The sequence below is a fragment of the Miniopterus natalensis genome, chromosome 8 (assembly GCF_054644295.1).
Source record: "Miniopterus natalensis isolate mMinNat1 chromosome 8, mMinNat1.hap1, whole genome shotgun sequence".
NCBI lineage: Eukaryota > Metazoa > Chordata > Mammalia > Chiroptera > Miniopteridae > Miniopterus > Miniopterus natalensis.
Window position 1 is genome coordinate 77,818,011 of NC_142088.1, and position 22,889 is coordinate 77,840,899.

Consider the following 22,889-nt stretch of genomic DNA (forward strand, 5'->3'; position numbering starts at 1 on the left):
GCAGCCCTGTGCTGTCCGGGTGCCGGGCCCCCTCTGGTCTGCAGCCTCCTTCCCCCGGCCCTGCAGCCCTGTGCTGTCCGGGTGCCGGGCCCCCTCTGGTCTGCAGCCTCCTTCCCCCGGCCCTGCAGCCCTGTGCTGTCCGGGTGCCGGGCCCCCTCTGGTCTGCAGCCTCCTTGCCCGCTGGCCCTGAAGCCCTGTGCTGTCCGGGTGCCGGACCCCCTCTGGTCTGCAGCCTCCTTGCCCGCTGGCCCTGAAGCCCTGTGCTGTCCGGGTGCCGGACCCCCTCTGGTCTGCAGCCTCCTTCCCCCGGCCCTGCAGCCCTGTGCTGTCCAGGTGCCGGGCCCCCTCTGGTCTGCAGCCTCCTTGCCCGCTGGCCCTGCAGCCCTGTGCTGTCCGGGTGCCGGGCCCCCTCTGGTCTGCAGCCTCCTTCCCCCGGCCCTGCAGCCCTGTGCTGTCCGACGTGGACAGCCACCCATCCTATTCGTTTCTCTCTCCACTGCCTTTGGTTCTTTTTCAAATTTCTGTAATGTTGCTGTCACCAGAGGTTTTGTGTTTAAACTCCTCTCTTCTCTTTCTTTTAATGTTAAGCATTTTTGTTTGTTTGTTTGTTTTTTGCATCTCCTGGTTCCCTCCAGAAGCAGTGGGTTCCCACTCTCCCTCTGGACCCCTGAATTACCTGTCTCCCAACTAGATGGAAGTAACTCTTGCGTCTTTCCCGCCCTGGTGGCTGGCGCATGGCAGGCTTTCAATAATATTTGTGGAACAAATGAAAGAGTATAAGGGCATACAATTATTTTTGGCAATAACAGTAATAAGTTCCAGTGTTTCATACATTTTCTCATAGAGTCCACATCTTCCTAACAGTGAAGGCCAGGGCACAGCTGGGAGTTGCACCCCTCTCGAGACGTGCTTGTGAGGAATGGCAAGGGGACATGAGGTTCTGATGGAGCTGAAAGTATTAAAAATATGAAACAGGATTTCTGGATTTATTTTGTCTCAGAGCTGCAGCTAAGGAGTAAATCTGAGGATAAAGGCACTAAGTATTCCACACTCTATGTTTGTAAAGACGCACACAGATGGAGAGAAAAGCAGGAGCGCCGATGCGTTCTTGGCTCGGAAAGGTCACCCTTCCCCCCCAAAACTGAGGAATGGAACCCTACAAGAACTACTCACTCAGTAACTATGAGGCTGATAACCCTCTGGATAGACATCTGCAGAATCCTGGACTTGCTCCCCGGTGCTCCCCGGACAGGCAAATGGAATGGCCGAGAGAGTCAGGGCCAAGGCGGACGGGAGCAGCGGCCAGGACAGCCCTGCCCTCAGTCCTCGGGGCTCTCCGGGGGCTCTGGGCGCCGCAGAGCTAGGCGAGCATGACCCGGTCGGGCGACGTAGATTCCAGCTTAGGGGGGCGGCACAAGAGGGTGCATGCCGGGCACCGTGGTGGGAGCTCAGAAGTGGTGAGCCCAGGACTAGATCTCGTGCCTTAGAGAGCAGTGCAGTGCAGAGGGTCCCACCAACACCTTCCAGAAACGCGTACCTGCTCCGTGTGGTGGCTTTTGGTTGCCTGTTATCTAATATTAGCCGGTGAGCCAGTGTCAGCCAGCAAGGAAAGAACTCTCACCATTTAAGTGGCAGACACGCAGCATTTCCCGCTCTAACGCTCCCGCCCCCTACACCTACACCAGAGGAGCTGACACCTAAGGCAGGAGGAGGAAGGTAAAGAGCTCAGGGTACAACGCCCCCCCCCCCCCCCCCCCCGCGAGCCAGGAGCTGAGCCTGAGCTGGGGACCGGGAGAGGGGTGAAGAGACACCCCTGTCAGCCAGGGAGGTCAGCGATTTGCTCACCATTTGCCGTCGTCATATTTGTTCAACCCAATAGGAAGGCACAGCCACCCATTAACATACGCAATAAGGCTCAGGGTTTTAAAAAATCACTATAGAGTCTTACATGCCGATGTTTGATTTTCACAGAGGGCTAAGAGCAGTTACGCATGAGCCCTGGAAAAGCAGCCTTCTTCAATGTGGCCGCTCCCGAATTCAGGAGCCCGGGTACCTGGGCTTACTCCTGTAGTGATGCTTCTGAGGCTGCAAAGTTACTGATTGTAGATGTATCTGTAACTCTTACTATGCACTGAAGTTATTAAGCCAAGTCTTTGTTTTACATATTGTTCCATCTTCAATACAAGCCCAGTATCTGGCCATAGATATTTGAAAAAAATGAATGAATGCATGAATGAATGAATGAATGAATGAATGCATGAATGAATGAATGGCTGTAATAACATAACTGCAAACTGTTGGGAATTCTGTGCTTTGTACCAGCCAGGTGTTTCCTTCCTGATGCTTATTTATTTACTATTTTTATTATATATATTTAAATATATCTTTATTGATTTCAGAGAGAGGAAGTGAGAGGGAGAGAGAGAGAGAAACATCGATGATGAGAGAGTCACTGATCGGCTGCCTCCTGCACGCCCCCTACTGGGGATCAAGCCTGAAACCTGGGCATGTGCCCTGACTGGGAATTGAACCTCGATCTCCTGGATCACAGGTTGATGCTCAATTGCTGAGCCACGCCAGCTGGGCCCTGATGGTTTTTTAAATGCCGACCTCTCATTGCTGACTACGGCCTGCACACCTCTGTCAAGGCTGGAGATGCCGCCTCACGCTCACTTGCTCTGCGCTCCACAGTTGGCTAAGAGCTTCCACAATTGGCATTTTCTTGCATTTGCATTTACCACACATCACGCTTCAGTTCACGCTTCTGAAATAAATTGATGCATGCTAAATTTTTGCAAATGAGTATATCTCCTATTTTCTATGAACTTTAGAAAGTGAGACATGTGCAAAGGAACAAAATGATAGTTTTACCAAACAAACAAAATCTTTGAAAGAAATTTCAGCCATCCTCTCACCAAAATTAGCCCTCATTTGATGATGGTCACTGAGTCTCAGCTGGGGCACTTATAGGGTCAGAGAAAATCACAAGTAGCAATTGTTGATGGCAAACACCTGGCCTCACAGTGGACCGTCAGTAGATCCAAAGGGAGGCCTAAATAGAGCTTAGAACTGGGTCCAGGGGTGGGGACATGATGGACAGACTCCTGTGTGCTTGGCCCATGCCAGACAGTGAGGGAAACCCCTGCACTGTGAGGTCAGACAGATCCAGGGTTAGATGGAGCTCCACCCTGTGACTTCCGAAGAGTGGGCTCTTGGGCTAGAGTCTTAGAATCTCAATCCCTTTAGTTAGGGAAGGAAAACAAATAAGTATCTAGCTACTAGGTTTCTAGAAGGGATTAAATACGGTGACCCATGACAAGCAATGCAATTTGCTACCAAATAGGTGTCCCATAAATGTCATTGAACATTATTATTATTATTTTACAGTCCACTGTAGAGTTAACCACCATCTCTCTATAGATGCATCTCTTTCTTAATTACCCACGTGCTTATTGAATGTGCAGTTCCATTGGTACTTTATTCCACCTTTCTGAAATATTTTGTAACGGAGCTGTGCATAGAGGTCAGGTTGCTGTGAGGTAAGAGTGGTTACGCTCAGGTGCTATTGAATCATGGTCAGTGGTGGCAGAACTGACTCTATAAAGTCTCTATAAAGTTGAAGGACTAAGGAGTCTGCCTATTCTTAGCTAGAGAAGCCATTTATCCAAAATATAAGTCTGGAATAAGCTGTGTGCATATCTAGCCACTTACTGTGTTGAGAGTCGTCAAATAAAGAACAAAAGCGCAGTAAAACATCACACAACCACCTCACTCATTTTGCTTCGTCTTCTCATAGTAAAAATGGAACATATTTCCCACTGAGAGCTCTAGTCCTTCTGATCTCCAGGAGAATATCTCAGAATGTGGCTTGTTTGGATACAAAGCTTCAACCAATTATAGCTGCCTCCTATCTCTCACACTAAAGGCTGTCTTTCAAACAATTCCACGTCCTAGCTATTTGTCTTCAAGCTGCTAACCTCCTAGTCTAAACTTTCTTTCTTGAATCTAATGGGGACCCAAGGACTCCCTTGGCTTCACACTGGGAGGAGCGTCATTGTCATTGAGAAGAAACATAATCTAGCTCTTTTAGGCTCACAGACACACCAAGACACACATACACACTCAATCATGTATCACACACAGACACACATAGAGACATACACACAACCACTAACATACACACATACACACAACATGCAATCACAGACAACACACATAGATACACACAACCACAAGAGACACACACAACCACATATCACACACAGATATACACATACAGATACACAAAAACACATATATACAACCACACACCACATACATAGATACACACATACAGATATATACAACCACACACCACATACATAGATACACACACACAGACACACAAAGTTATACCAAGACACACATACACACACAATACACACACATAGGAATATATACACACACAGCCACATACCACATGCACATACAATCACATACCACATACAGATATACACATACAGATACACACAGACACACAAATTCACACAAAGACACACATACACACACAATCATGTACCACACACAGACACACATATAGAGACACACACACACAACCACATACCATACACACATGCACACACAACCACATATTACACAGAACATGGAAGTGCACACAACTATACACACATGGAGACACACAGCCACACACTACACACACATACACACAGATACACACAGACATGCAAAACCACATGCCTTTGGTCTCCCCTCTGTCCCGGTCATGTTACCAACAATGCTGCTGTGTGTTGGCTTCTCACATACTACTTTACTTTTGCATAACATTTGCCTTGTTATTCTTAACCTTCTTCCCCCAGAGCTGTGTCCAGGGTGCTGTGGGCATGGGAAAGGTGTGGGTGAGATCAGCTCTGTGACCACCCTCTGAAACCCCACCCCTTGTACTGCATGTTCTCGTTAGTGCAGGCCCAGCTCCTGGTTCTTCTTCCTTAGACACTTTCCTGTCACCGACTGCCCTAGAGCTACTAACTAAACATCACAGGATCACTGGGTTGTGACCAGTGGTCATATTTACACTGCTATTTATTGGAACCAAGCGTGAAACCTCACTTGAATTGAGCTTGTCCAAACTCTTTCCCTGGGGATTCAGAATTCACACTAACATGGTCCAGTCTAAGTCTGAACTTCTGGTCACATGGAGCAGACATGAGGGCTTCTGACGGAGAACACAGCACTCTCTGTGCTGGGGGTGGCAGCAGTGAAGGCTGGTCTGTGGAAGGTGAGGAGCATGGGACTTTCACAGACCAAAGCATCAGAGGGAGGTGGGGGCAGAGCCTGTAGACTGTGAGTTCTGCAGCTCAGCTTGCTTCATGAATCCAGCTGTGTTCCTGCCCCTGCATCCCAGGAGACATCAAACCTAGAAGGAGATGTCCCACAAGATGAGACAAATGTCCTTAACTACAGCTGAACCATTCCAATTCAGAAAAAGCAGGACTTTAAAAAGTTCTCACACAATTAAATATATGCCTCTGCATTTAATAGAGAACGATAAATCTATCATGTATCTATGCCTATACTTATATCTATATGCCAGTAAAGGATTTTAAGCCCCTGAAGGTAAATATAGGTTATCTAAATTTCTAAATATTCTGTTATTTATGCTGACATTATGATGTTTATGTTTGTCTGGTTTAAAATGCCTTTTATCTTCAATTTTTTCAACCAAAACTAAAGATCTATAAATTTACACTGGCTCCAATTATATTTATTTATTTATTTATTTATTTATTTATTTATTTATTTATTTATTTATTTATCTTTTGACCAGTAATGAGAGGAAGCTTGAGTTCTAGGAATTTACTAGTCTACCCTCTCTGGTACTTGTGTTATTTCTTCCAAATCACATTTTCCTGAAAGTTTCATAATTAGTCTATGGACAGCAAGATTGTGTCACTTCAAACTTTTGCTTACTTTGTGACCATAACACACACACACACACACACACACACACTTCTGGGGGTCACACTGTGCTCCAAAGCAAATTTCTCCTGAGGTTGGAAACCTTCAGAGTCAAGCTCCTCTTACAATGAATTGTGCACCTGCTGGCTTTCACTTCTCATTTGATGGACTTCTACTGAGCACCAGGACTGTGGACATGAAAGTAAGACTTAGTCCTTTTGTCAGATAGATCTCTCAGTCTCTGTCTGGACCCATCACTGCTAGGTGAAGACATTTGCAGGGTCATTCTTGTGGAAAGACATACTTTGGTCAACTATAATTCCCTGTTGGACTACGAACATTTACCTGAGCTCTGGCCCACCATGGGACCTTTCAATCAAGTTGACTACACCATCAAGAGCAACCTCTGGCTCCAGGAATAACCTCAACCATTTGAGCTCTAACTGTTTTGGGCTACTTGCCATCTATCATGTCAACCATTGAGCTGCTGAGATCCCCTGCTCCCACTTGGCCTGGATTTAGGGCCTTTCACTCACTAAGAACTCTGGTGCCTAACCCCCAACCTGGGCTCCCCAATCCAGAACACCAGAACTGAGAAAGGTACCCACATAACATCTGGCTGTGAAAATCAGCAGTTTTTGTCTGCTAGGGACAGATGGCTGGAAATGCAGGCATCATCTTAAGGAGCCAATGCACAAAGTTTCGTATGCAGCCACTTACCTTGGGCTCTGGCAGAGGAAGGGCAGAGTGGACTAGAGCTGTGTGAGGAGAGTCTAGAGTTGTGAACTCTGGAGATAGAGCTCAGAGGGCAGCTATCTGGATTCCTGTGCTGAGTCATTCCCTCATGCAGCAGAGGACATCTTTCTCAGACAGGCATTTACCATCCAAGGAGCTTTTGCCTGAGAAGGAAGCAATTGCCAGACCCACTGAAAACCTCTCACCCCACCCTGTGGAGTTTCTACAGCCTGAGGTTCATTAAGAGACTGAATGACAGCCTCTGGGTTCTTTGAGTCTTTGATCTGCTTCTGGACCCAGGCCTTGAAAAAGCAGACTTTGGTGTGCATCTTTGTCCTTTCAAAATGCACCCAATCCAGCAGCAGAAGGAACCACAAGCTGTGAAGTGCAGAAAGCTTCAAACAGGGTACTCAAGGCCAGTCACAAACAGCATCTGACATTGGCCTGCACCAAAGATCCTCCAAAAGAGTGGGAGTCCCAACAGTCTACCTAATACATGGAAACAAATCCAAGCAGGTAGCCAAAATGGGGAGACAAAAAGCAAGCCCCAAGTGAAAGAACAAATTAATTCTCTAAAAGAAGAGCTAAATGAAATGGAGATAAGCAATCTATCAGATATAGAGTTCATAATGCTGATCATAAGGATGCTCAACAGCATGAGAAAACATGTGGAAACTATGAAGGAAATTAAGAATGACATAGTAGAAATATAAAATACATTGGAAGGAATAAACAGCAATATTAGGGGAAGCTGAGGATTGGATCAGGAAATCAGAAGACAGGGTACAAAAAATCACTCAATCAGAGAACTAAAAAGAAAAAAGCAATTAAAAAACAGGAGGACTGTTTAAGGGGGTTGTGGGACAACATGAAAGGTAACAATATTCACCATCATAGGAATATCAGAAGATGTAGAAAGTAAGCAAGGGTTTGCTTTAGAGGTCCTATCTGAAGAAATAATGTCAGAAAACTTCTCTAACCTGGTCAAGGAAAAAGTCACACAAGTTCAGGAGGCACAGAGAGTCCCATGCAAGAACCCAAAGAAGTCCACCCCCAAACACATCATAATTAAAATGCCAAAAATTCAAGACAAAGAAAGAATCTTAAAGGCAGCAAGAGAAAAGCAATCTGTTACCTACAATGGAGCTCTCATAAGGCTGTCAGCTGACTTCTCATCAGAAACTCTATAGGTCAGAAGGGAATGGCATGAAGCAGTCAAGGTAATGAAAAGCTAGGATCTAAAACCAAGACTACTCTATCCAGGAAGGCTATCATTCAAAATAGATGGTGAAATAAAGAGCTTCCCAGACCAAAAAAAAAAAAAAAAAGGCTAAAGAAGTTTATCACCATCATTGCAAGAAATGTTAAAGGGGCTTTTGTAACAAGAAGTTGAAATAGTGAAAATGAGGAACATAGTTCAAGAAGACTGAATTCATACTGAGCATCTTCTCAGACATTTACACCAGCTGTAAAAAAGAAGGATCTTTTACCCTTTGAGACAGCATGGTGGGACCTGGAGAGTATTACGCTAAGTGAAATAAGTAATATTCTACTCATATGTGGAATCTAATGAACAAATAAACTAGTGAACAAACTAGATCTGGAGACAAAGAAGCATGGAACAGACTACCGAATCCTAGAGGGAAGGCAGGGGTGGGGAGAGATTAACCTAAGAAGTGATATGCATATATGTATAACTCATGGATAGAGACAATAGTGTGGTGAAGGCCTGGAGGGGAGTGACGCGGGGTAGAGAGGATCAAAGGGGATCAGTGGGGGAAAAGGGGAACATTTGTAATTCTTTCAACAATAAAGATAAATTTTTAAAAAGTGGCAATTTAGATAGTGTTGAAAATTGTGGGCATGTGCCCCGGAGCTCCAACTACCTACCTGTTCTAATGTATAAATAAAACAGGGACATGTCCCTCACTGGAATCAATAGGTCTAGTTGGGCTAACTAAGGTACAGTTCGTCAGTTTCTCAAAGATGGCACGTTCATTAACGTTTGCATTTTAACTTTGACTACAAACTGATTTTTCACTTTAGAGCTTAAAGCAGTTTAGATAAACTTTCACCGTACTATAACTTCCCCTGGCAATGAAACAGCTGGTACCAGGTTCCATCCCTCCTGATGCTGTTCTTGTCCACTCACCTGCAGTTTTGCGCTCACCTGTGGCTCCCTTACCAAGCCCTCTGCATTTCCCTCTGCTTCTCACCCAGTTCATCATCCGTGTACCCTTTCCATGTCACCCTGGAAGTGCTCAGCACCTTAGGCTCTCTCCTCGCTCTGGACCAAGAACATGGTCCTGCTGAAGGCTGATGGCTCCTGTTCAGTCCTTTCCACTTTTTGACTCCTAGGAGTCACTCCAGGGGAAAGATATAGAGGGTCACCACTTCCCTTTCCTACCTGTAGGTTTTGCATTGTAGACAAGAGTCTAGCACTTTGGATTTCAGGCCATGCTTCATGGAGTCTTAAGAATAAGGGGAGAGTTCCCAGCCGCACCAGCCCCAGGTGCATGTGTCCGCACCAGCCTGAGAAATTGTGCTGTTAAATGTAGTTTTATATATTAGATTTCTCCTTGATATTTTGGTGGGAATTTAAGTTTTACTATTAAGAAATAAAATCCATGCTCTTGGGGAAAATGTTGGTCCTTTATAATATTCGGTTCAGTATCTTAGAGAAAAATGTGAGACCTCTCTAGATGTTGCAGAATGAAGAACAGCATGCATATGTAATCAGACGGCCCAGGGGCTTCCTTTCCATTCATAGTCAGACTAATAGGTGGGAAAAGCCAGGCCTTTTTCTAGACTGCAGGCTCCGTGTTGCTGACAAATGAGTAGCGAAGTACATACAGCCTCCTGTCTGGGTATTCAACGTTCTGGTGAATGTCACAGATCTTATTTGGATGTGAAAAAGTAACATAAATTAACAGTATCCTTTGCTTGGCATTCAAAGTAAATGGAAATAGAATCCAGGGTTAAATGCAACTACAGCTCACAGGCAGGGTTCACACAAAAATCTGGTTGTATTTTGTCTGAAAACTGGTTATTTTAATCACAAAATTCACATAATATCTGTAATTAATTTAGCTCAGATCTCTTAAGAATTGAGCAATTATTTACCTTTTTACATTTCACACTTTTATTTACTTAAGGCTCATTCATTAAAATGATAAAACACATGTACCATATGTGTCCAGTCAGCACAATATTTCTGCAAATCTCTACTTCAGAATGGCTAACAATAAACAGCACTGTTACTTGTGTTTTTGGTTTATTTAAGTCTGAATACCATAAACGCAAATATATGTTATTAATTGTCTGAATGCACAATAATGCAGAAAGGTATTTACACAGATTTTAACTCACCTGTATACCTATGTACATGTATCTCCTGAGTTTTGAAAGTTTGTATTAAGCCACTTTGCTTTTATAAAAAAATCTATAGTAGTGCCTGTTTTGCTAACCTAAAGAAACCCAAAGAGGATTTTTGCCTTTAAGAAAACAAGGCAAAAAGAAAAAATCGCATTGTTCAGCATTGTTTTGTTCACGTCCTACGGAGGCAGCATGCACTCTGAGCAGCAAGGTGGCTGCCGGCCCCTGCCCCGGACGCGCACTCTGCACCTCAGCATCCGGCCCCCGGGTTCTGAGCTGCCTGTGAGCCTCTGGGCTTCATTTCCAGGGATTTTGTGGACCCATCAGCAACATGTGTCTTAAAGTATCAGAAAAGCCTGGTAAGGCTGTTATGCTCAGCTTAAAAATGGACATAGCAAATGTGTTATCGCATAGTAAAATCTAGGAAAATTCCAGGACAAATGGAATAGGAAAACTGAGACAGATTGTTAAATAGCAGTTTGCAGCCACCTGCTAAATTCTATCTTCCCTAAACCAAGGATACTTGAGAGTAAATGGTTTGTGTTAGATGGGCCAGGTACAGAAATTAAGGTACAGAAACTCACCAGGGTAGGAAGCCCTGGAGGCCTAGCAAGGAGTGAAACTGGGAAAACAAGAACTTTGTCCCCAGGTTAGTCTACCCTCCCTAGCATATCGCTGGTCATGGGTTTAGAAACCCTGAACATTCCTCCCTAAGATAACGTCTGGCCTCAGTTGTGTTTTAGCTCCAGGCCCAGAAAAGCAGCAAAACCAGACAGGTGTCACACTGTGGTTGACCCAGGACCAGCCACATTGACTAATGACCTCCAACCTTGGCACCCACCAGTCAGTGGACACCATGACCCTGAAAGGGCACAAGTGGAAAGCGGATGAATATTCTATTGAGACACTCCCCTGAGACCTCCCTTAAGATTTCCCACCTGCAAGAAAGAGATAAATACCCTCAGGACAAAGGACCCAGGGGGCCCGCCCTCTACCCTGTCCCCCGCAGGGGAGCACACCACCTCCATTTCCTTCTCTCTTCCGAGGGGACCTCACGAGACTTGCAACCAGGGGAGTACTAGGCAGCGGAAGCTAGTCCCAGGCTTACCCTCTGAACCTGTCTCCAAGGTCTCTGAACCCGTCCCCTCCTCTCTCTGACTTCCAGTGGCCAAAGTAGCCCAGCCTAGGCTCTCCTGTGCTTCTTCTGTGCCCTTCCTTGTTTCACTGTCCTAAGTATATTTTTGCTGTGGCCAATAAATTCTTGCCTTCTTTTCTACACTGTCTCTTGATTGAAATCTTTCCCGCAAGGAGACAAGAACCGAGGTCTCCTCATCGTCTCCTCGGTAACAAATGTATTTGGTATGATTTGGTAGGTTATTTTGGAGGGTCTGAGAACATTGGAAACTGTTCCATGTAAATTAGTGGTAACTGCTTTTTTGCTTTACCCCATTTCTGCTTACAAAGGGTTTCATAGGATCACTGCTTCTGATAGTGGGGGAAACTTGCATGTCCCTGGGTCACAGAGCCTGGGGCTGAATGGGAAGCGTGGGTACAGCCCAGCTGTCTTATTAACCATGAGACTTGAAATCCAACAGAGGAGAGATTTTAATGCTTATTAAACAAAAATGAGGCACAGGGGGCACAGCAATCTTCCCCCTGCAGCTTGAGCGCCAAGAGTGTTTCTTCTGCTCGGCCGCACGTGATCCCTAGTCTAGTCCACAGAGGGACTGACTCCATCAGTGCTCTCGGCATCGGGTTAGTGAGGTCCCCGGGCAGTCTCCTCCTCCAAGAAGAGCCCCCTTCCATTACTCTTGGGACAGTACACATAAGGTTTCTATGTCAGCCAAGATGTAAAAAAGCTTGGGGGTGGGGTCAGGGACACTGTTGTAAATCCCCAGAATCAAGTACTTTCTTCGTCACTTCTTTCATTCATTCAATTCCTTTTCATTAGACATCTGCCAGGCATTTTGCTGACACACTAAGGTCTGGTCTGGTCTTGGAAGTAGAGCTTTGCCTATTGAGCGAGGTGGGCCCGAGCACACGCTGCTGTGCAGTCTGGTAGGTTCTTGGAGAAATCATAGTAAAGACAACTGCAACCACTCTTCTGGACAGTTGGAGCATTTTTGCAAAGAAGCTAGTGCCCAAAGTTTGAATTGTAGGGCGAGGGAGGAGGGTTGGCCAAGTCCCTGGGCGGCAGCGGGCCAGCCCGGCTCCGGGCTGCCAAGTAACGGGATGCGGCGGGTCCCGGTGTGTGAGGGAGGGAGGGCGGCCAGACGGCCTGGGGTCGGACTGCAGAGGAACTTGTGTAACCAAGTGAAATATATGGATTTTACCTTGCTTCTAACAGAACCACTACTGCGTTTCAAACATGGAACTGATGATATGTTTAAATTTTTTAAAAGATTAAATGTGCTGTATGATGATCGAACTGAGTAAGGGGAGACTGGTGATACAATTGTTTACTTAACCAATTTTTTACACGTTTATTCTGTTCCAGAGCCTGTTCAAGGAACTGGAAATGCAGCTTTGAGCCAAGCAGAAAATGTCCCTGCCTTCGGAGAGGGCAGACACCATATAGAAGATAAATACGTGGCGTGTGGGACAGGGGAGGGTGATGAATAAAGCAAGGGAGGCCGACGAAAGAGCAGAGGGAGTAGTGATTTCAGCCCGGGGCCAGGCAGGGCCTCATGGAGATGTTTAGGGGCAGTGACAGCGGGAGACAGTGGCCAGGTGGAGGGACACCTGCGGGAGCGTCGCCAGGAAGAGAAGCGGCGATGCATACACCCCTAGGCAGGAGCACGGCCCAGACTCCACGTCCAGGCAGGAGCCCGGGTGGGAGACCAGAACGTGCCAGAGGAAACATGACGCAGGGCTCTGTGGGTAGGGGACGGTCTTGGACGTTTGCTGTTAGGGCTCAGGGAGAACATTCCTAAGTCCACCCCAAGGAGACCCGGCAAGGCCCTGAACTATGACATTGGCCAAGGGGTGGCCAGGAACGACTGAACAAGCCACTGCGTTTTCTAGCCACGAGAGAGGGAGACTGTAGAAAGCACCGGAGGCTGACAAAAACTGAGTGCCCACAACTAGAAGGAAATGCTAGGTAACAACTGGTCCCGGCTCTCGGCTTCAGTGGTGTGAACTATTTCCATCCTGTCGGGTCCCTGGGTTAAGTGGCACGTAGCACGAGCACTTTAGCTGAAGGTCACTAGAAGTGCCCTTTGCATGCTCAGTGTGGGACCTAATTATGCCTGAAGACCAGCTGTAATTTTAAAGCCACATATTGTATTTAAACAATTACCGAGATAATTGGGGTTAATTCTATTATCTTATTAAAGAATTTACAAGATTTTTCAAATCCACGAGCCAATTCCATTTCCCTTTTCTACTGGATTTGCTTATTAGAGAGCAATATGAAGAAAGTCATAAGATAATTTTCTGTTTTTAAAAGATTAATTTCTTTACATAATTTTTTTTATTCAGGTTTTTTGGTGAATTGTGTAGCCTTCTGACCATTATATGATTGCAGCTGGATTTCCTGAAACAGATGAGCAGGCAGCCACTCAAGAGGTTGGACTGAATGAGCTTGTAAACTGTTCACATTGTATTATGCACACTGCATTTTTCTTAGTACATATGTGTTAGTTTCCTGTTGCTGCTGTAATGTGTCACCACGAGTATGGTGGCTTCATACAGTTTATTTTTACAGTTCTGGAGGCCAGGAGGCCAAAATCAGTCTTGCTGGACTAAGGGAGATGCAGCAGGCTGCTCCTTTGGGACGCTCCAGGAGGCAGCTATGTCCATGCCTGTCCAGCTTCTGGGGGCCAAATGCATGCCTGGGCTCCTGCTCCTTTCTCATATCACTCTAACCTCTTACTTTGTCCCCACACCTCCTACTTTCTGTTCTGTGGTAAAATCTCCCCGTTTCTCTCTGATAAGGACACTTGTGAGTGCATTTAGTTAGTACACAATCCAGGGTCATGTCTATATCCTTAAAATAATGACATTTGCAAAGGCCCTTCCCATATAAAGTAACACTCACAGGTTCTGTGGGGAGAACGTGGCTGTCTTGAGAAGACACATTCAGCCCACCATACGGACTCTTCACTACACACCACTCACTGCTGAGAAAAGCAGTTTACTACAGTATAACAGAATCAGAAATAGCTCCTTTCTAACTCCAGCTCAACCATTAAATAACCACTTGATTTTGGGAAACCCTGGAATCCTTCAGCCTCAGACTTCCACTCGGTAAAATGCCTTGCAGAGTGGCTGAGTGCAAAGAAAGGATAATCGTAGCAGCATCCATTAAGGGAGCACCGAACACAGCCCCCTGGCCCCTGGAGTGGCAACAGAATGGACACAGGGCTGTCCTCACCCTCAGGGAGAGCCTGGCTGAGCAGGGACACAGACATTCAAATAAGCCAATGCCCTGGCCAGTGCTGGGTGCTAGGGCAGGGACAGATGTTGTCAGAGTGGAGTAAACTGTGTGGCATCAAATAATTCCTGGGGAACTGGTACGGCTTCCGAGCGTGGTGACCCCCAAACCCAAACCCGTGATGAGCGATGGGCTTAGCAAGTCAGCAGAATGAGAGTCTTCCAGGCAGAAATGTCCAGAACATATTAAAAAAATAATAAAGAAAAATAAAAACTTGAGAAACTAAAAATATAATTTTTCTATGAATGTTTCATGGAGGTAAGAAGACATGAGGTGAAAGAGAAATCTAAACAGGATGAAGACCATGACAGGCCAGGTAAGTCATGCTTGAGGCGTTTGCCCAGAACCACTGGGAGGACCAGCATCTGCGAGACCAGGGGTGGAGGTCCCGGGTCTGTGCCCTAGAGAGATTCTTGGACAGCACCTGTGTGTGTGGGGGGGGGGGAGGGGAGGAGGGAGCCCTGGGAGTCCCGGTGCCTTGAATGTAGGGACTGGTGATTCGTTTATGGAAATTCAGAGGAATCCTGTGATGCTGAGGAGTTAGAATGGACAAGACTTGAAGGACATGGGGTAAAGGTTGAGCAGTACTTAAGATGAGGTCAGGCTTCTCCTAGGATGGCAACAAGTTCTGACAGGTGACAAGGAATACAGACGGGTTGTGGGGGGATGTCTGTGGAAGGGAGGGGTGGTGGTGACACATCAGTTTTGAATATGATGCGATCGAGAGCCTGTGAACATCCACGTAGGACCCAGGGCAGTGCTGCTCAGAGGATCCCACCCTGAGCAGTCTATAAAAATGTCATCACCACAGTTTGGAGGAAGAAAAGGCGTGGCCTGCCTTGTCCCGCATGTGTCCGTGGAGTAGGGGAGGTGCAGGGACGTGCCAGGTGACTGCTCACCAGAGGGGCTGGCCTGTGGACGGTGGCACGGGGAGGCCAGGGCAGAGGAGGGAACAGCACTCCAGGGAGAGTGTACTGAATGTGAACCACGGACATGACAGAGAGCTCAATTTCTTTCACATAGTTTGCAAACTAGAGAAGTCTCCAAGAAAAACTGAGAGGAAAAGGCACACACCCTCCTATGTGAGGTTCACAAGAACCAGAGATGTGAACAAAAGATAGAGTCCCTTACGAAATAAAAGGCAGCACAGCCCCATCCCTCTGGAGGCACGCTCTCCTGCTGGCTGTCTCGACTTGATTGCACCTGAGCACCCACAGCCTGAGGCCCAGCTGCGCAAGGGCTCGACTCCGATGGAGCTCTTGCTCCTTCCCTGTCCTACAGGAGGCTCTGCTCGCGCCAGGCGGAGGCCTCTGGGGGCTGCAGGTGGCGGCCGCTGAGCAGGGGGCCACGCAGCCTGGAGACTGCAGCACTGAATCACGAGCACCAAAGTGAACCTGACCGACTCAGGCTGAAGTGGGATGATGGATTGCCCTGCACTTGACTGTTATGACAGCGGTAAAACTCAAATCAGCTCCTAAATGGTCAATTACCAGCGGGGCCCAGAAAGAGCCGCAGTCGGGAGCCGACGATTCAATTTCCGTGAGCCCCGCTGCCTGCTTTTCATTAGGCCAGTTCTAATTTATTTGGGGCCCAGGGCTTGAGGACTTGGTGCTTCCTGCTTTTCATGCCTAAATGACATTTCCCTAGTTCCCACCTTCCTTTCCTTCCTTTGTCAGCTCCTAATGTGCTCTGCTCAGACCCTGTACAGCCTGGGGTACTGATGTGAGCCGTGGCTTGCCAAGAGTATTCAGTTTGGTTAATTCCCATAGATGTATTTAAGTAATTATCTGAGCACGAAATGTCAGCACCTACCATGGAGACTGACCACCAGGGGCACGAAAATCAGCAGCTCAATATGTCAGCCTCCAGTCAAACTGGATCAGGAATTCCAACTTCCTCTCTCCACTGAAGCCAATCAGTGGGTCCTGGAGAGGTCTTCCTCACTGCCTTGCAGGATTAGAAAATAAAAATTACCCCCAAATTATCTCTTCCCTTTGTGTCATAAACAGGCCGCTTCCGCCACCTCCCTCTAGACTTCTTCAGTTACAGAGATCATGTCAAGAGAATCTAATCAATCTTATTATACCAGGAAAATGACTGTTCAGCAACTGACCAGAGGAGGGCTTTCAGGGAGAATGTGCCGCGAAAGCCCAGAATGGAACAGACTTAGCTGGACCCCCCACCGTGCCCCTGCCTGAGCACCAGTGCAAGGCCAGATGAGTTTGTAATAATAAATAAGAACAACATGAAAGTTAAGATTGATTGTCTTCTTATTGTGGATTATTCTTACATAAAAACCCTCTTTTTAATTTTCAAGCTGAAGTTTAGAAAGATATAATAAAAATAAATTATCCAAGATCATATGTCAGAGCCAGATTTTGAAAACAGGTCTTCTAAGGGCAGTGTCTAGACACGAGCAGGAGCACGTGCCCGAGCCTGCCTTTGGGTCCCTGCAGCTTTCCCGTTGCTCACTCGTCCTTCCTGCCGTAAACCACCACATGCCCTGTCCTTTAGGGCAGTGAGCTCAGAGGGAAATGCTTTAATTCTGCCATAAACAATACTTGATTTCACATCTCACCTCCTCTAGCCAGTTTCTCCATCTATATAATGGGATAAGATCACCTGTTTACAAAGCTCCACAAGGAGAAGAGGATTTGAATTGACTCCCACTTCCCTAGAAAGGGAAGGATATTTGTGTCTCTGTCTGGCTCACTGCACCCTCTCCTCTGAATCCCATGGTGTCTCTGCACCATACAATAAACTCTCATTCATCTCTCCCTCTTCCCCATGAAAATATGCTTTTACAAAAATATCTGATGACAGCAGCTTAGTATCCATCACTGAGTTGATGACAAGAAGCTCATTAGCTTATTTCTCAGACAGGCCATTCTACCTTTGAATGTTTCTTTTGAAATACGAAAACCTTGTAATAACTATGTGTGGTGCCAGCTGGGTACTTGGAATATAGGGGGATCACTTTGTAAAGTACATGATTGTCTAACCACTCTGTTGTACACCTGAAACTAATACAAATGAATGCTGAATGTAAATTGTAATAGAAAATAAAATTTAAGAAAAATAAATAAATAACCCATGTTGTTTTTAAAAAAGAATCTCCTTATTCAGCTGAAACATTTTATTTTAAAACTTCTATTTGGCCAATTTTCTCTTTTTTTGTGACCCAATTTCTGGTTTGAAAACACTTTAAATGTCATCTGTGTATGAACTAAGTTAAGTGTGATGAGTTCCTTCACCTACTGTACCTCAGGTGAGCAATAATAATATAATAAATACCTGTTGGTAGCCTTCACCCAAATTTAGCAATTACCAACATCTTATCAAAGATGTGTTACTCGAGTCATATATCTTTTTTGTTATACTTCTGATTTCATTCCTATTGGTTTGTCTGTTAAAAATTATTGTGCCTATGAAAAGATGCTCAACTTCCCTAGCTATTAAGGAAAATCAAATCAATGAGATACCACCTCACTCCTGTTAGAGTGGCTGTTATCAACAAAACAAGTAATAACAAGTATTGGAGAAATTGTGGAGAAAAAGGAATCTTCATTCACTGCTGGTGGGAATGTAAACTGGTACAACCACTATGGAAAACAGTATGGAGGCTCCTCAAAAATTAAGAATAGAGACCATATGACCTAGAAACCTCTCTTCTGGTTATCTACCCATAAAACTTAAAAATATTCATTTCCAAAGATATACGCACCCACATGTTCATTGCAGCATTATTCATGGAGGCCAGGACATGGAAACAACAAAAGTGTCCTTCAGTATGTGATTGGATAAAGAAGATGTGGTACATATATACTATGGAATGCTACTTAGTCATATGAAAATATGTAGTACTGCCATTGGCTACAACATGGATGGACTTTAAGAATATAACCCTGAGCAAAATAAGTCCAATAGAAAATGTCAAGAACCATATGATTTCAGTCATATGTGGTATATAAATCTAAAAGCAACAAATGAGGTTTTTTCCCCCTCAAGATGGCAGTGGATTGAGTGGAAGCTACATTGACCCTCTCTTAGGACAAAACTGAAATTACAAATAAAATATAGAAAAACCATCCTGAATTATCAACTGCAACTGAAGATTAGCTGGAAAGCACCCTCCTAACCAAGAAGGAAAAGTGGAGATTGCATAGAGACTGGTGGGAAGTGTGGAGGCATAAAAGGGCTGGATGGGCTTCTATAGGCAGCAGCTGAAGGTCTGGAGGGATATTTCAGCTGTGGAAGTTCCCACTAAGAACTCTGGGGCCTAAACCCTAAGCTGGACTTCCCAGTCAAGAGCACCAGAACTTAGAAAGGTGCCGTATAACATCTGGCTGTGAAAAGCAGTAAGGTTTCTATCTGCCAGGAAGAGATAGCTAGGAATATAGGCACCCTCTTAAAGATCCAAAGCACAAAGGTTCCTGTGCATCTACTCACCTTGGGCTCTGGCAGAGGGAAGGCAGAGTGGACTGGAGCTATGTGAAGAGAATCTAGAGCTCTGGGCTCTGGAAATAGAGCTCAGAGGGGACCCATCTGGATTCCTGTGCTGAGTCATCCCCCAGACTGCAGAGGACATCTTTCACAGCAGACATTTACCTTCCAAGCAGCCTTTGCTTCAGGGAAAGCAATTACCACACCCTACTGGAAAACCTCTTGCCCTACCCTGTTAAATTTCTACTGCCTGAGGCTCATTAAGAGAATCAGATTAATCAGCCTGCAAGCAGAGGAAGACCTCAAAGTGCTTTGTCTTTGCCTGATCTGCTTCTGAAACAAGACCTTGGAAAAACAGACTTTGGTGTGCATCTTGGTCCTGTTCAAAGGCACCCAACCCCAGCAGAGGATACTCAAGCCAAGGGTTGTTGATAGCTCCAAACAGGGTACTCAAGTCCAGTCACAAACAGTGTCTGATATTGGCCTGTACCAGAGACCCTCCAAAACAACTGGGAGTCCTAGCAGATCTACCTAGTACATAGAAACAAACCCAAATAGGCAGCCAAAATAGGGAGACAAAAAACAAGCCCCAAATAAAGGAACAAGAGAATTTTCTGGATGAAGAGCTAAGTGAAATGGAGATAAGCAATCTATCAGATATAGAGTTTAGAACACTGATTGTAAGGATGATGAGGAAAGATAAGGAAACTATGAAGGATATTAAAAATGGCATAGGAGAAGTAAAGAATACATTGGAAGGAATAAACAACAGATTAGAGGAAGCTGAGGTCCAGATCAGAGAATTAGAAGACAGGGTAGAAAAAGTCACTAACTCAGAGAACCAAAAAGAAAAAAAAATTAAAAATCAGGAAGACAGTCTAAGGTAGCTGTGGGGCAATAGAAAACATACCAATATTAGCATCATAGGATTACCAGAAGGGAAAGAGAATAAGCAAGGGATAATTTGTTTGAAGAAATAATGTCAGAAAACTTCCCTAGCCTGGTGAAGGAAAAAGTCCCACAAGTTCAGGAGGCACAGAGAGTCCCAAGCAAGAACCCAAAGAGGCCCATGCCCAGACACATCATAATTAAAATGCCAAAAATTCAATACAAAGAGAGAATCTTAAAGACAGCAAGAGAAAAGCAATCTGTTACCTACAAAGGAGCTCCCATAAAGCTGTCAGCAGATTTGTCATCAGAAACTCTACAGGTCAGAAGAAAAATGGTATAAAGTACTCAAGGTAGTGAAAAGCAAGTATTTGAAACCAAGACTACTCTATCCAGGAAGGCTATCATTCAAAATAGATGGTGAAATAAAAAGCTTCCCAGACAAAAAAATTAAGAAAAGGCTAAAGGAGTTTATCACCACCAAACCAGCATTGCAAGAAATGTTAAAGGGGCTGCTGTAATTAAAAGTAGAATTAAAGAGAGAGAGAAACATAGGCATAAAGAAATAAAATGGCAATAGATAAATGTCTATCAATAATAACCTTAAGTATAAATGGTTTAAATGCTCCAATAAAAGTACATAGAGTAGCTGAGTGGATAAGAAAACATGACCTATATATAAGCTGTCTACAAAAGATCCACCTCAGAATAAACGACTCACACAGAATGAGAGTGAAGAGATGGAAAAAAATTTTCCATACAAATGGAAATGAAAAAAAAAGCTGGGTTAACAATACTCATATCTGAAAAATAGACTTCCAAGTGAAGACCATAGCAAGAGACAAAAAAGGTCACTACACAACACTAAAGGGTTCAAGCCAACAAGAGGCTATAACCCCGATAAACATATATGCACCCAATATAGGAGCACATAAATTTATAAAAAAACGTCTAAAGGACTTTAAGGGAGAGATCAACAACAATGCAGTCTTACTAGGGGAATTTAACACCTCTCTGATTTCACTGGATAGGTCTCCCAGACAAAAAATCAACAAAGAAACAGTGACCCTAAATGACACACTGGATCTGATGGATTTAATTGACATTTACAGAACATTCCATCCCAAAGCTGCAGGATATACATTCTTCTCAAGTGCACATGGGACATTCTCAAAGATAGACTACATGTTAGGACACAAAACAAGTCTCTATAAGTTCAAGAAGATTAAAATCATATCAAGCATCTTCTCAGACCACAATGGCATGAAATTAGAAATCAACTACAATAAAAATGCTAAAAAAAATTCAAACTCATTGAGGCTAAATAGCATTAAATAATGAATAGTTATTAAACAATGAATGGGTTACCAAAGAGGAAGAAATAAAAAACTTCCTGGAAACAAATGAAAATGAACACATAACCACCCAAAATCTATGGGACACAATGAAAGCAGTCCTGAGAAGAAAGTTCATAGCATTACAGGCCTCCCTCAAAAAACAAGAAAAACTTCTAATAAACTATCTAACACTACATCTTAAAGACTTAGAAAGAGAACAACAAAAACAGCCTAGAGTGAGTAGAAGGAAGGAAATAATAAAGATCAGAGCAAAAATAAATGACAGAGACTAAAAAAACAATACAAAAGATCAATGACACCAAGAGCTGTTTTTTAAAAAAGATAAATAAGATTGATGAACCTTTAGCCAGCCTCACCAAGACACAAAGAGAGATGACCCAAATAAACAAAATCAGAGACAAAAGAGGTGAAATAACAACTGAACCAACAGAAATACAAAGGATTGTAAGAAAATACTGTGAACAACTATGCACCACCAAGCAGGATGACCTGGATGAAATGGACAAATTCCTAGAAAAATACACTCTTCCAAAACTCAATTAGGAAGAGTCAGAAAACCTGAAGAAGCTGAAACTGCTGATGAAGTTGAAGCAGTAATCAAAGAGCTCCCGGCACACAAAAGCCCTGATGCAGATAGCTTCACAGGGGAGTTTTACCAAACATTCAAAGAAGAACTTACACCTATCCTCCTCAAACTACTCCAGAAAAATCCAAGAAGAAGGAACACTTCCAAACTCTTTTTATGTGGCCAGCATTAGCCTAATTCCAAAAACAGATAAAGGCACTACAAAGAAAGAGAATTACAAGGCAGTATCCCCAATGAACATAGATGATAAAATCTTCAACAAAATATTAACAAATAAAATATAAAATCCTCAACAAATCGAATTCAGCAATATGTTCAAAAGATCATACACCATGACCAAGTGGAATTTATTCCAGGGATGCAAGGCTGTTACAATATTTGCAAATCAATAAATGTGATACATCACATGAACAAATTGAAAGACAAAAATCACATGATCATATCAATAGATGCAGAAAAAGCATTTGCTAAAATCCAACACCCATTTTTGATAAAAACTCTCAGCAAAGTGGGAATAGAGAGATCATTTCTCAACATAATAAAGGCCATACATGACAAACCTGCAGTCATCATCATACTCAATGGGCAAAAACTAAAAGCATTTGCCTTAAGAACAGGAACAAGATAGGGATGTCCACTTTCATCACTCTTATTCAACATAATACTGAAGTCCTAGCCACACCAACTGACAAGAAAAAAACATGAAAGGCATCCAAATTGGAAAGGAGAAAGTAAAACTGTCATTATTTGCAGGTGACATGATATTGTACATAGAAAATCCTAAAGACTCCACCAAAAAACTACTAGATTTAATAAATGAATTTGGCAAGGTAGCAAGATACAAAATTAATACCCAGATATCGATGGAATTTTTATATACCAGTAATGTACTCTCAGAAAGGGAAAGTAAAAAAAAATTCCATTTACCATTGCAACAAAAAAATTAAGATACTTAGGAATAAACTTAACCAAAGAGGTAAAAGACCTGTACTCAGAAAACTCCAGAACATTGCAAAAAGAGACAGAGGAAAATATAAACAAGTTGAAGAATATACCGTGTTCATAGATTGGAAGAATTAACATCATTAAAATGTCCATACTACCCCAAGAAATC